At 48.8% G+C, this 13694-nt stretch overlaps 1 protein-coding gene across 8 annotated transcripts in view; it reads left to right on the top strand.

The window, feature by feature from the left end:
* Positions 1–13694, top strand: part of LOC144145170 (solute carrier family 35 member G1-like) — a 103005-nt gene that overhangs the window by 79460 nt on the left and 9851 nt on the right. Inside the window, exon 1 of one of the 8 annotated variants that reach the window (XM_077676683.1) lies at positions 8862–8972. The exons of the other annotated variants lie outside the window; for them this stretch is intronic. The gene's annotated coding sequence lies outside the window, so the exon portion shown is untranslated. Of the gene's footprint in view, positions 1–8861; positions 8973–13694 lie in introns of those variants that run through there. 8 annotated transcript variants of the gene reach the window in all.

Below are 13694 nucleotides of genomic sequence, written 5' to 3'. Positions count from 1 at the left end.
TACAACTACGTTGCGAGACATTTCTTACGAGAGGGTACATATATTGAGACATTTGCACTGCCTAATATCTTAAGAGATTTGTCCAGTTCAGAGTGTCCTAGGAACCGGAGCAGAACTTATTTTCCTAAGGTACTATCAGCACTGTTGGCCCAGGGCCCAAAACAAATGACAAAGTTCGAGCCTGCCTCCATGACGTACACGAAACGGGGAGCTCGCTGCGGTTTTCCGCGCAGCAGCGAATGGAGGACAGGCTCACAAGGGATTTGCGGTCGCACGCACGGCACAAGTCGGCCACAGGGGTGAATCGTCCCAACCTATCTTAAACTTAAAACTTCGAGTAAACACTACGTTCAGGCGCAGTCGGTGCAACACTCATTCACACCGCTTGTTGAGGCCGCGTGGAAAGTGGAAGTCACAGTGGGGATCAATAGCCTGCAGAGGCGGATACCTGCGGAGAGGGTCCTGCCACTCCGACATTTGTGCAGCCCATCAACTTGCGACGATAAGGGCGTTGCTGTCCTCTCGGAAAAAAGGAAGCTGGGTCATGTTGCGCTGCAAGTGGCCTGCGCTGGCGGCTGCGTCGGATCTAATGTTGCCTTGTATGCCAGAGTGACCAGACAGCCACTGAAGACAGCCACTGAAGAGCCACCTGCTTTTCCCATGCGCGCTGGTAGGGTTCACATAAGCTGCAATACGCGAACTTTGAGCGCCTAGAATCTTGCCATGTGTGAAGGGGGTTGTAGTCCGGGGTTTCGGTTTTCATTTAAGTGCTTCTACCACCACGGGGCCAACACCTGGGTATATATCTAATAGATAAGGTGATAGAAACCAAACAAATACCAGAGGACTGGCTAGAAAGTAGGATGAATTTAATATATAAAGGCAGAGGAGACAAAGCCAGTATTGATTCATACAGACCACTCACAGTAACGTCAGTGGTGTATAGATTCGTAATGCAGGCGATAAAATCAGAAATTCAAGAATGGATGGAAGAAAATGAAATACTTATGGAACTGCAGAATGGATTTAGACAAGAAAGGCGACTGGATGACAATTTGTTCGTGATAACGCAATGCATTTAAATTGTGAAAGCACAGAATAGACCACTATGGATTACGTTCTTGGACATTAAAGGGGCATATGACAACGTACGAGAAGAAATAGCACTTAAAGAAATATGGAAAAGTACAACAAATATAAACATTTATGCCTCACAAACATCGAAGCAAAAACATGGAAGTAAAGAACTAGTTCATCTAACGCTAACAAAGCACGGAGCGGACATTATAAACGGGAAAAGCACCAAACAACGTTGAATTTCATTGTCACTTTATCATCCAACAATTTTTCTTTTCATGGGACGGTTAGGGGTAACTCTTGACGAATCTGTTATTTATGTCAATGTATTGCGTAGGATTGGCCGCCGTGCATGACACTGCGACAAAATTTCGGGAAGGGGGGGGGGGGGATTTCTGCAGCCCTATAAGCCCCCCACCCCCTCCCTTCGCCCTGCCCTAGGTTAGCTGCCTGGTGGTAGTACCATCGACCTAGAAACCGAAACCCCGGGTACTACAGGGGTACTATTCATTCATTCATTCATTCATTCATTCATTCATTCATTCATTCATTCATTCATTCATTCATTCATTCATTCGTTCTGGGCATATTTTATAACTGGCCGTGCTCCCATAGCAAAAACTTAAACGCATTGTCTCTGTAAGGAACAACAGTGCAAAACTGAGGAGGCACAAAGAATGGTGCAGCACGATTAAATAAACCCGCCTTCGTCCCTTGTCTGTCTCGCTCTGTTGTTATCCTTACTGGATTACCCATACCTACTTTCCGTTCTTTTACCGGTTGGCGCAGGCACGGTAAAATGTGTCGTCCGCTGAGCAACACCGTCCGTCCATTTCGCGGCTCCTCTTAAGGCCCGTTCACACTTGCGATGAAAGCGAGCGAAAGCGACGAAAGCGACGGAAATTTCTGTCGCTTCCGTCGCCTTGCATCGCTTTCGTCGCGCGACGACAGCGATGGGTCTCGACCAATTTTTTTAGCCTCCGTCGCGCCGTCGCTTTTGAAGCGGAAGCAGGATCCTGCCAAAGCACTCGGATGCTGCGTCTCCACAAGCGGCGAAACTCCCGTGAAGTCTCACTCCGAGTGCGAGACAATAACAAGAAAAGCAAAAAATCGTCGTCGCCGTCGCTCGATGTCGCGTGCTAGTGTGAACAGCAAGGGTGGCGATCGCTTTCGCCTTCGTCGCTTCGTCGCGTCGTCGCGTCGCTTCGTTGCAAGTGTGAACGGGCCTTTAGCCTTCACGTTAAGCGCGACGGTATATCCACGCGAACACCCACCGGTCACTGCTCTGCAGAGCCAAAGCGTCGTGAATACGATGAACGCGCCACTGTACACCATTCATCCTCGCCATTTCCACGCTCCATCTGGAAGACGCCACCCTGAGTTGATCACGACACTTTAGAATCCACATTAAACGATCGTCGAAGTCCTTCAGTCTACCTGCCTGGATTGCCTACCTGTTATTTGGATCAGCATGGTGAAAACGCTGTCACTCTGCGGCATACGGAGTTGAAGCACAGTGAAGGCATAATTCTATAGTGCTGACAGTTGGGCGAGTTTGAGCGACACGAGACATAGTAATGCGGTTTTCATGCGGCACAAATTACGGAGGGCAAACTGGCAGGCTTTTAAACGAAAGGCTGAGACAACACATTTACAATTTTTGGAAGAACTTCGACACCTTGCCCTGCATTATCGCGATTAAATTTGCCCAATCGCCGGCTGCTCTTGAACCAGTGTGCACGTGATTTGGAAGCGCACTAAGACCGTATTGGGAAGGAAATTATAAGCGGAAAATTTAAACAACGAAGTTAGGGGACCAATGCGTATGCGTTCCCTTAATCGACCTCTGCGACAAATAACTTCGTTGAAACTGCAATCTGGCGCGGCTAATTATCAAATCGGTATCAAAAACGTTATCAAATCGGTTCTGGGTGTATCTGTTCTTATACTAGTTAATGTGCAGTTTAAAGTGACTTCTAATCACCGGTACGAACGTCTGCCCTTTCCGCATTCGGAAATAGATTTGAAACACGCACTAAGTAAAGGGTTTTACTTAGCCATACCATGTCTGCATCATCTCGTGATATTACGTGCTGTTTCGTGGGATTCTTAATCGTTTTTCTCTTTTTCGAACCATTGGCAAGGATAATGAATCTTCACTTGTTAGACAGCGCCGCGTTCGTGTCCAGTCCTTTTCCAATGCGGTGTTTTTAGAGCTGTTATTAGGTCCCGCAGAATTCCGTGCTACCTAAATAAGTTGTTTGGTTGTTTCGCACTGTATTCACTGTCCTCGTTCACCACTTGTTCGCGCTTCTTTCCTGTTTTGCTCCAAATTCGCGAAAAAAAAAAAGACCCTGCAGAGAATACAAATCGCTTCCTGCCCTGGTTTGTTGGCTGTGCATTCAGTACGGCGAGGCATTCGCAGTCGCGCTTGCGCGATCCAATCCTTCTTCGGAGCAAGTGTTTACCTATTAATCAGCGCAGCCCCCAGCCGCATTCACATGCCTCCAACTGGAGGCCGTACTCCCGTAATACTTTGGCACCCATTTCGACGTTTGGGACCTACTATCACGTACAAACTTTGCGGTGACCTTCTCGGGAGGCCGACAGAAAAGGGAACACTGGCGTGTCCAAACCCTGTGAAAGTATTTCGGTGTGAATGTAACCGGCTTCCGCAATCGAAAAACGGTGTAGAGGTGCATTTATTGCCCGAAAGAACCGACCTCCCACTCGTGCCTTTGAACCCTGTCTGTGTCGGCGAAGAAAAGCGGTTGTGGCAGGACAGCCTAGCGGGCCGCTTTGTAGGGTACACACAAGCACACACGCACGAAGTCTACAGAAATGCATAAACCAGTTGCGGCAATTCAACCGTGGCGTTGGAAACCGATTCGAACCTCGGGGAGATCCGTGGCGTCGTTGCCTCCAGGTTTGTCCTGTGTGAATCGCCCGTTGAGTAAACCTCTGGAACTTGTAGGCGTCGAAGCCTGGGCGAGCTGCTATGTCATAACGGGAAAACAGGGCTCTCGAACGAACACACGAGAGGGAGGAGGAGAGGTTTTCGTGTCCTACGGGGCTCCTGATTTCCTAGAGGGTGTCCCACCTCTCGTTCGGAATTATTCTGTAGCTATCGCGAATGCTTTTCAGTCTGTGGTGGCTACGGCGAAGGACTCCAGGGACCAGGCGTCCTGCTCTGGGTTGGCCATAGAATCGGTTAAGCGATAGAGTGATGGTGGTGATGAGGATCACGGCCTTCCCAAAATGAAGCACAACCGCTTAGGGGGATTTGCCAGGAATAATTTTGTTAAGTCAATTAGCGATTCAAGCAGCAGCGAAACAGGATAATGGTATAAAGGATCTACTCTGAATGACAAATAAAAAAATAATGTGTGTGTGTGTGCGTGCGTATGTGTGTGCGCGCGCGCGTGTGTGTGCGTGCGTGCATGCGTGCGTGCGTGCGTGTGTGTGTGTGTGCGTGCGGGGGGGGGGGGGTGGACTGGACTGGAAAATACTTTAGTCACATCGATCCTGCAGTGGGCGGGGGTTTGTTATGACCCCCGTCCTGACGCGGCCGCTCGTCGCATCTTCTTCGCTACCCTAATAGGCGCAGGCCCCTTTACGGAGTCTGCTTTTCGAGTGCAGTGAAGACCTGCTGGATGGCCCACTCTTGCTTCGTCTTGTCTCTCGATGCGATGGCTTCCTGTAGTTGTGCCGGGTACTCTTCAACGCTGGCGAATTCTGGGTCGGTGGCGCAGTCCCACATGATGTGCCACCGGTTGACCGGCCGCCTTTTGCATATCTCGCATAGGCTGCTTGCGTACTCCTCTAGGTACATGCGGTGTAGTGCCGCCGGTGACGTGACCGACGCCGTCTGCAGCCTTCTGAGAATTGTCGCCTCTTCGTGGCTCAGCGCCAGATGGGGGGGGGGGGGGGGGGGGGGGGGGTTGTCTTTTCTGGACAGTCACGCGCTTTTTAGTGCTTCGCCGTAGCCTCGGGCCCTGTCTTTGGTCTCGATCCTCCATTCCCGCTCGGGGCGGGGGGGAGGGGGGGGGGTAAAGGAAAAAGTCTAGCAGGAATAGATCTAGCATGACGTGAGAGCCTTCTCCTTAATAAAAGAGATGATGGCCCAGAAATGTGTCCTAAGTCATAGCATTGAGCGAACTTCAAGCGATTGTTGAATTTTGACGACCTGCAAACAAGCTGAGACACGCACTTATTGCAATACGCATGATTGTCAAGAAGCGCTCTTCCACTTCGCATATAACAAGCGTTAATTGCCCCCAAAAACTTGCTGCCCTACTCCGCAGTCGTTCAAGATCGGAGTAGAGTCAGTTCCCTGACTTCTTGTCATTAAAGCTGTGAAACAACTCGGTTTGAATAGACGCGGAATGACATGTCCGTAGCGCAAACGCACCAGATACACCGGAATACTATTTGTTTTCAAGCGTACGCACCGCTATTTATGGAGGGACAAAACAACTCGCACTTGCTGCTGCCCTAATAGCTCTATAGAGCGTTCGGTGCAGCTGCTCCTGTTTCTAAATCCTCCATTGTTCCGTCTCCACTTGGTTATCTCCGCGCCGCACTTCAGCATTTTCGATATAAAAACGTTTGTTTGAAAGGCAGTCTTCTCGAAGGGCTAGCGCGAACCCATACAGAAGTTCGGACTATATTACCTTCTTTAATGCTGTTTTTTTGGCTGCCCTGGCTATAGCGTATTTTTTTTATGGCGGTGTAGTTAGAACTAAAATTGTTTTGGTTCTAGTATCTCTTGTGCATTCACTTTGTAAACGTATCTGAGAGGAGCGTGCAAATATGACTAAATGCAGTCATTTCTTGCTGGAACCTGGAAGTAAGGGAATCAGAGATGTTTCAAGACTTTGAAGCATCTGTGCAGTTCTAGTAAACGGGTAGGCTGTTCCCTTTTCCGCGCACTGCTTGCATTTTTTTATTTGGTATTGACGAGAATACGCGCGGGGATATCGAAAAAATGTAAATATAGGGAAGGCAGTTTCGTCTGCTGAACGGTCGCCTAAACTGGGAAAGAAAACTGTATCGCCTTCGCAATTAAGTCAAAGAGCCCTGTTACAAACCGTCCCTGCCCAGGAACTGATAACAACGTTAATTTCTTCACATTGATATTCCCCAACGTATAATCATGATAAAAAATTTCCCACAGAGTAGCCGACCGATTTTTCGGACCTGGATCGGAACGTAAAATGGCCCAAATAGAAGGGCAGTCCGAAAAATCCGCCAGTCGTATAAACGAGCTTGATTTCATTTAAATAGTACTGAATTAGTCACGGATGTTTAGGACAATCCTGATGGTAATATTGCTTATAAGGCAGCTTCACCTGGTGTTTTAAAAAAAAAGCTTTTTTTTTTATTTTATTGCGGAAGCTTGATATTCAGCATAAGGGGAAATTAAATGTACAGATACACTCCGGATTCCCGAAGTAATCGGAGCGGGGGGCCATGATGTGGACCTCGTGTCCACGCAATGAAATCTGGCGGACGTCCGGGGCGCGGGCCGCAGGTGGCGATGTGCACAGCGCGTAGGCTTCGCAGAGCAGGGCAACTCCACACCAGGTGCTCTGCTGTAGCCTGGTCAACTGGAGCGGGGCAAAAGGGGCACGTAGTGCTTAAAAAAGTTGGCTGCGTACATGGAGGAAAGAAAAGCTTAGGAGAGGCCCTGACGTCACACCCAGCGCAGCCGGAAACGCCATTTCTGTAAGTCGAATGGCGGACCATTGGCCCTCCATGCCATTGGCGGACTCTTTTTGCCTTCTCTCTCGGTGCACCTTCTCCGCCTCCTCTGTCCTGTATCACCTCTCTTGTAGTCTGCATCTGCCAGCGCCGAGCCGGCGGAAATCAGCTGATAGGCAGGTAGAAGGCCGTTTTGCAGCGCGTGACCGTGAACCTAAACGCGCGGTTACACTGTTACACGTCTTCAGTGTGGCCGCAGCAGGTTTGCGAAGCGGCTCGCTCTAACAATGCCGCAATGCTCGGTGCCAGGCTGCAAGTCGCGATCGGTACCCAAGGAATTGGGCGTCACTTTCCACCGGTTAGTGCATCATTCCGCTGAAAAGTATTGCTGTACATTGGTGTGCATTCATCCTTTGTTTGCAATCGCCGCCGTTTATAGGTTCCCAAGCGATGGAGAACGCCGCAAACAGTGGGCGAACGCCGTGCGGCTACCGGACTGGAAAGTGCCCAAGTTTGCGTTGCATGCAGTTTCACTGGCAATCCCAGAGACGACTAGTCAATTAAACGGCCGTTCTATATATATAGGTAAGCAGTACTGCATGCAGATTTCACGCTAAAAAATTGTGGAATGTTTTTACCGTTGTTCGCGTGCCTTCGATAGAATTTTTTGCGAAGGAGGAGGAGGAGGAGGAGGCAAAACGTTTTATTGAGTAAAAAAATGAGAGGGTGGGTGGCGTCAATAAACTTTTTTTTCGCCAAGTTTCAACTTGTCTCAGTGTCAATAAATTCAAGGTGATATCAGTTGAAAACGTTCATACCCTAACCTCGCAGTATGAAGCGTTGAAAAGCGAAATCCAGAGCGAGACCACAAAAAGATCCAGATTCAAGATCCAGCACTCTTCCAGTCAACAGACGGACACCTACTAAGGTAATAGGACGATGGAATTATATCAACTGGGAATCTACCTTGTAACAGTTGCAAAGGCGCTGCCGCGCATTGCCGGCCTAGCAAACTATATATTGCAGCGGCGATAACCAAAAAATTGAGTTGCGAATCGTTCGGTTGCAAGTCGCCTACGTACTGCACACCGTGTATCACTTCCCGAAAATCTACCTGACGGGTGTCCGCGCGTACGACGGGACGGCGCGTTCACGATATCTGCACTTCAATAGGCGCGTCGTGATCGCGACCGGAGCAAAAACTTGACGCGGTACAAGGTGCACTTGCAAGTAGAAATTAAATGACATATTCACATCGGCGCAGCTGTCGCAACTCGCAGCATCCTTTTCGAGTTCCGCAAGACCACAGCGCAGCAAAGCGAAGCAGCAATCTTCGCAATCGGACGACAAGGCAGGCGCTGCCTTTCCTCCATGACTGGCGAACGGCGGGCGGGCTGTTGCTAGGACGCCGTTGCTAAGCGACTTCCAATGGCCGCCGAAAACACGTGACTTCCTCCACACTTTTGCCAATGCGCGGGGATAGCTGGGGGCCTCTCCTAAGCTTTTTTTTCCTCCATGGCTGCGTATGACCCGTTTCCGGCTTTCGAGATTGCTTGCAAAATTATGGCCTTCAAGATGAACGTTTGTTGCTCCAGAGGGAGTCAAGTCAATCCCTATGCAATCCGTATCTAGCCAGGTGGCTTAGGATTCAAAATGGCGTGGTACTGTAGATGCACCGTGGCTCTGTCGCGGAAAATTTTGTCCGGAAAGTTGAACTTTTGGCTTTATGCTGTCCGAAATATTGGCTGTTTATATACATTGCTCCTATGGGACAACCGGCCGTTCCTCGGGAAAGTCCGGAATATCCAGCAAGTCCGAATTTTTTGGAGTCCGAAAAAACGGTCGGCTACTGTACATCATTACAAACCATTTTAAGCGTAACGGAGACTGATTGAAAATCTTTGAGCCGCCTATTCGACGCACGTGATAACAAGGAAGTGTCCTTGGAAGAGGCGCAACTGCCACAGGTGCTCGCTTACGTCGCTTCGGGTTGAGCAAGGCGCTGAGTGAGCAACTTGCATATACGGTCGGTGCGGAAAAAATGCAGACGTATAGCTTCCGCCGTATTACAAAACCGAGCTTTGTTCAGTTGATCTACCGGAGACGCCCGGAACGCTAGTCTGGACCAATGCAGAACGATGGTGACGACACGCGGGAACACCTGCGAATTCGTCGGCTTTAGAGCTGAGCAAGTAAGCACATGCCTTAGCGCCTCTTTTTCGGTTTTTATTGTGGCGTTCAGCAGTTGGCGAGAGCAGAACAGCCCACTTCCTTATCACGGTACTTTGAACATTGAATTGAAAGAGCGGTGGGGGGAACACAAGCGGTGGGGGGAACACAAGCATCGCAAGGAAGGGAAATAAAATATATAGGAAGGCGTAACTCAGGCGTCTCTCTTCGACTGACCTCCTTTGTATTATCAACAAGGCGCGTTGGACGTTCTCGTTAGTATAGGGCCTGTCGGGATGAGATCCTGCCTTGCAAATTCTGGTCATCCTGGTTTTCAGCCCGAGTTAGACATTAGGTCTCGAAAAAGGTGCCTCATTGAATGATTATAACCCAACTTATCGTTATTCGGGGTTTCGCCCTGTCTGCTCTCGTTCGTGCTGCTTCATTGCTTCTCCGTTCTTTTTTTACGGAAGGGATATTTTCGTCCTTAAGGAAGATGGCGCAACAGCCGGCCGACCAAGTTTGCACAATTTTGTGTGTTACAGCACGTAGACCACACTGTTTCCGTTGTGCTGTAGTCGCCATGTACAGAACTAATGCGACTGCACAGACGCACAGATCGGTGTTGCTCAACAGTATTTTGGACTAAATATCATCGCCCTGTGAGACCGTCTAGACTTTCTGCCTGACCAGCTCAAAACTACAGGCTAACTTTTCTTTCACTTCCTCCTTACTTTTCACCCTTCCTTATTACTTCCTATAGTGACTTTGCATCCTCCTCCCCTTCCCCGCAGAGTAGCATGTGGACATGACGGCAGACCTTTCCGCTTTCCTCTGATAAAGAGTCTTCTCTCTCTCTCTCTCTCTCTCTCTCTCTCTCTCTCTCTCTCTCTCTCTCTCTCTCTCTCTCTCTCTCTCTCTCTCTCTGCCTCTGTGCGAGTGGATCCGTTGCGTTAGACCAAAATCGGTGCAGAAAATCCAGGGCCTCATTCTCTACTCTAATTATACCGAATCATGTATTCGTCACCAAATATACCCACTGCGCCATGAAACTGCTGCACAAGGCGTACATCATTTACTAGTTGTTCGTACAACCGAACACTTTTTTGCATCTGGACACTGGTGTTATCTTATAAAAAGACTGCCATTGGTGTGCGCAAAGTGCTTTTTCAGGAGGAGAAAAAAAAAGAGAGGAAGAACATGATCGGAAAAAAGTACAATAAAAAAGAACAAATAAATAAAAAAAAAACACTTGCGTAGCCGCGGTGGGTGTCTTCTATAGTTAACCTGACCAAATATCTTCATTTTAATTTTATTTCGCCGGGAGAGCGGGGGAACAGCCATTGTAATATGTCTGGCCATAGTAGGGAAGGCAGCCGTCGAATCCGCGTAAGCCTAACTAGGGCATCAATTGCGTCATGAAAACAATAACCTGTAGCCGATAGGCAGAGTCAGTGCTTCGTCAGTTCCCCTCCGACAGGCAACCCGGAAACTTCGCGGGGGACGCTGTCATCTCGGCACTCTCCTGCGTGCGCCGCAAGCGGCCGCAGTATAACTGGGAATTAGGAGCAAGTAGGCTGCTCGGTGCGTGTTTGAACGGGAACAAATAGCGCAAAACACAGGACATAAACTTGGGAGACACAAACACAGCTCCGACTAACAAACCAAGTTTAACGCTCGCAATCGCCATAAATAGGCATCCACAAGGCAATAGAAAGGGAAAAGGGGAAGGGGGGAGACAACATGACATCCGCGCAATACAAAATGCAAAATGCTGAAACTTGATGAAAAACAGCTGTCACTTCTGTGTCATCTTGATTGCATGGTCCATTTGTTCATTCGTGGAGTACCTAATCTAATTTTCATGCAGCAGCCCACGTGCTTTACTTACGCGCGTGTCGTCCCTCTGGCTGATACAGGCAGCTGTCCTTGCAGATACGTACTTAAAACGCTCGCAAAAAAAAAAAAAAAACTTTCGCTGTTTGTTACCCAGCGCTGTTTGTGTCTTTTAAGTGTCGATCCTCTTTTTGCTTTGTTTCTTCAGGTCTAAGTGTAACTTGAAAGTGAATAAACTTGAAACTTGAAACTTAACTTGACTGGCAGTATACTGCATCAGGGCTGGCAAGCTTCCAGCCCAATAGCTATAGCATTTTCCCCCTGGCTTGATTAATGCAGCCTGGGGGTGACTACCCATCCCGAGAAGAGCCTTATTAACATCATGGACGCAAAATCAGGGGTCAAAGAAGGGACATTCAATTGTGTGACGAAGACCTCTGCTACTCCCCCATCCCTTCACTCCCCATTCCACCATGCACGGCCTCCGGGCCTCCCTTTTCCTCCAATAAAGGTTTGAATCAATCAATAAATCAATCCCCTGGCTTTAACCAATCCTCGGTAAGGGTTTCCGACCGGCATGCTGTGCGGGCGAGCTGAAAGCCGCTGTGCGCAGTTAGGTACCCACAAAACCTGCATCCACATCCGTGACTCTCGGGAAGGAAGGAGCACGTGCACGCGAACTGAAGGCACGGGCATGTGCCCACAATGTCGCGACGTTTGACAATGGTTTCCCAAATTATTCGTACCTATTGGAAAGATAAGAGCTCTAAAGAAAGAAATGCGAGAGAAAAACAGACGGAACAATGCAGGTATACGTTGTGGGCGCTTCCCATTACACTGCGCTGTTTGCGGTTGCGCAACTGGGTTTCACAAAATACAGGTGTTCGGACGATGTGGAGACACCGTAACCCGGCAATGGCTTGAGGCATATCCCACTGCTCCACCAGCCATTATCCCAAGAGGGCATATCCCAACAGGGCATATGTGCAGGCGTGCATGCGTGTGTTTGTATGTGCTGCTCTTTAATACGCTAACAGTAGCTATTAGTATTCGGCCGCATCTGGGATAGGAGGCCAGAAAGCCAGATAGACAGAAAGAACGATTCGTTAAGCAGCAAATTAAGGCACACGATGAACACGTATGGCACCGTGTTTGCGATACCGCTCTGGGTCGTTCTTCCGTCACATTTTTTACACGTGTACTCGTACTCACCCTTGCGGTGTAACAAACTAGCGAACGAAGAAGCTGAAAGAACAAACTTCGTCTGACGGCAGCCAAGTTTTCAGGAAAATAGCTCAGAGCTGGGACAAAAGTATACCTACAGCAACGCCTTGAGTGGTTAGTTCGCTGCAGCCCGACATTAGGTAATCCATTTTTATCTTGATAAAAAAAATTGAGCCTGGTCAGCTAGTGAATTCTTATATGCTTAGCATTTATGCGTAGACTCAACGAGGAAGCCCGTCTGCCTGTCTATAACGCTTGATGACTCACACTTTCGCCGCACGTGAAAAGCACGATAATAAAAGGCGCCAAGGCCTTCATAATTTCGTATGACGGGTTCTACTGCCTTTGGCGGAGTATCTCCACAGCAATGCATTTCAGTAAAGCAGTAGAGGCGAATTTAATTGGCCTAGGTGCGCTCCGTAGCTACACGTAAGGTATTGTACGAGTATTTATTTAAAAGGCGCTAGTGCCCTCATACTTCGATATCAAACACCTTATATTGCTCCTGGAATTTTTTTTTTTTCTAACAATGCATGTGTGTTTAATACTGAGGCCAACTTTCAAGGGGCTGGGTGTATAAGAACGCCGTGGGGCCTTCTGTTTAATGGAGACATATCAGGCAGGTATATCTGATGATTTATGAAGCATATCAGGCATATCAGACATATCTGATATCATTTTGATATAAGGCAGGTTGTATTGCCGCTGGAAAATGTATTCCCAGCGATTAATTTCTGTAAAGTAGTGAAGCCGACTTCAGAGAGAGAGAGAGAGAGAGAGAGAGAGAGAGAGAGAGAGAGAGAGAGAGAGAGAGAGAGAGAGAGAGAGAGAGAGAGAGAGAGAGAGAGAGAGAGAGAGAGAGAACTATTGTTGCCCCAAGGGCTAATTCAGGAGAGGAGTGGTGACCGTGGGAGGAAGGTCCCCGGTGACTTTGGCCACCCGAGCGACGATGGCTTCTTGCACCGCCGAATCCGAGCTGCCCAACGCCCTCACCAAGTGGTCATCGTCTCGATATTGGGGGAATGCGTTGTGGGACCATTGCTAGATGAGGTGATCGATGATCCGGACCGTCCCACAAGCGGGGCAGTGGGGTGAGGAGTGCAAATCGGGGTACATGCATGCAGGAGTAAAAATCGGGGTGCAGGCGGGAGAAGAAAGGACGGATGTACGTCTGCACTAGGCGTCATAGGCGTTCTTCGGCGTGAGAGAGCGCCGGGTGAGCAGGGTCTGTGTATAGCGCTCTCTATGGATACATGGGGTCTTCAGGGTGGGTTTAATAAAAAAAGAAGGCCTTAGGGTCTTTTTTTATTGAATGAGGCATATTAGAGGCATATTAGGAAAGTTATATCGATGTTACTTTGGTATCACGCAAGTTTTACTGCCACTGGAGAAATTCCTTCCCAGCAGCGCACTTCTTCCGAGTAGTAAGGCGACTTTGAAGGGGCTTGGAGGAAAGATTTTGCATTTTTTCTTTTGTTCCCCAGCTGTATGTACCACTCTAATGACGCGTCATCCGTCGGCGCGCACGCAAAGCAGCCATTCCACAACAACGGAGTGAAAAACGCCGGGCACGCTGTCGGCTCTCCACACGCGACGCGTCAATTGTTTGATTCTTATAGTTGCTGCGGTTGTTACTGCCGCGCTCACTGGTTTCGCATAAGCGATGAGTTCAGGAAACTCCGACC

This window comes from Haemaphysalis longicornis, unplaced genomic scaffold (genome assembly GCF_048455015.1).
Source record: "Haemaphysalis longicornis isolate Haplotype H1 unplaced genomic scaffold, Haemaphysalis longicornis Haplotype H1 scaffold_7, whole genome shotgun sequence".
NCBI lineage: Eukaryota > Metazoa > Arthropoda > Arachnida > Ixodida > Ixodidae > Haemaphysalis > Haemaphysalis longicornis.
Note: the sequence above shows the minus strand (reverse complement) of the source record. Positions and strands in the feature narration are given on the sequence as shown.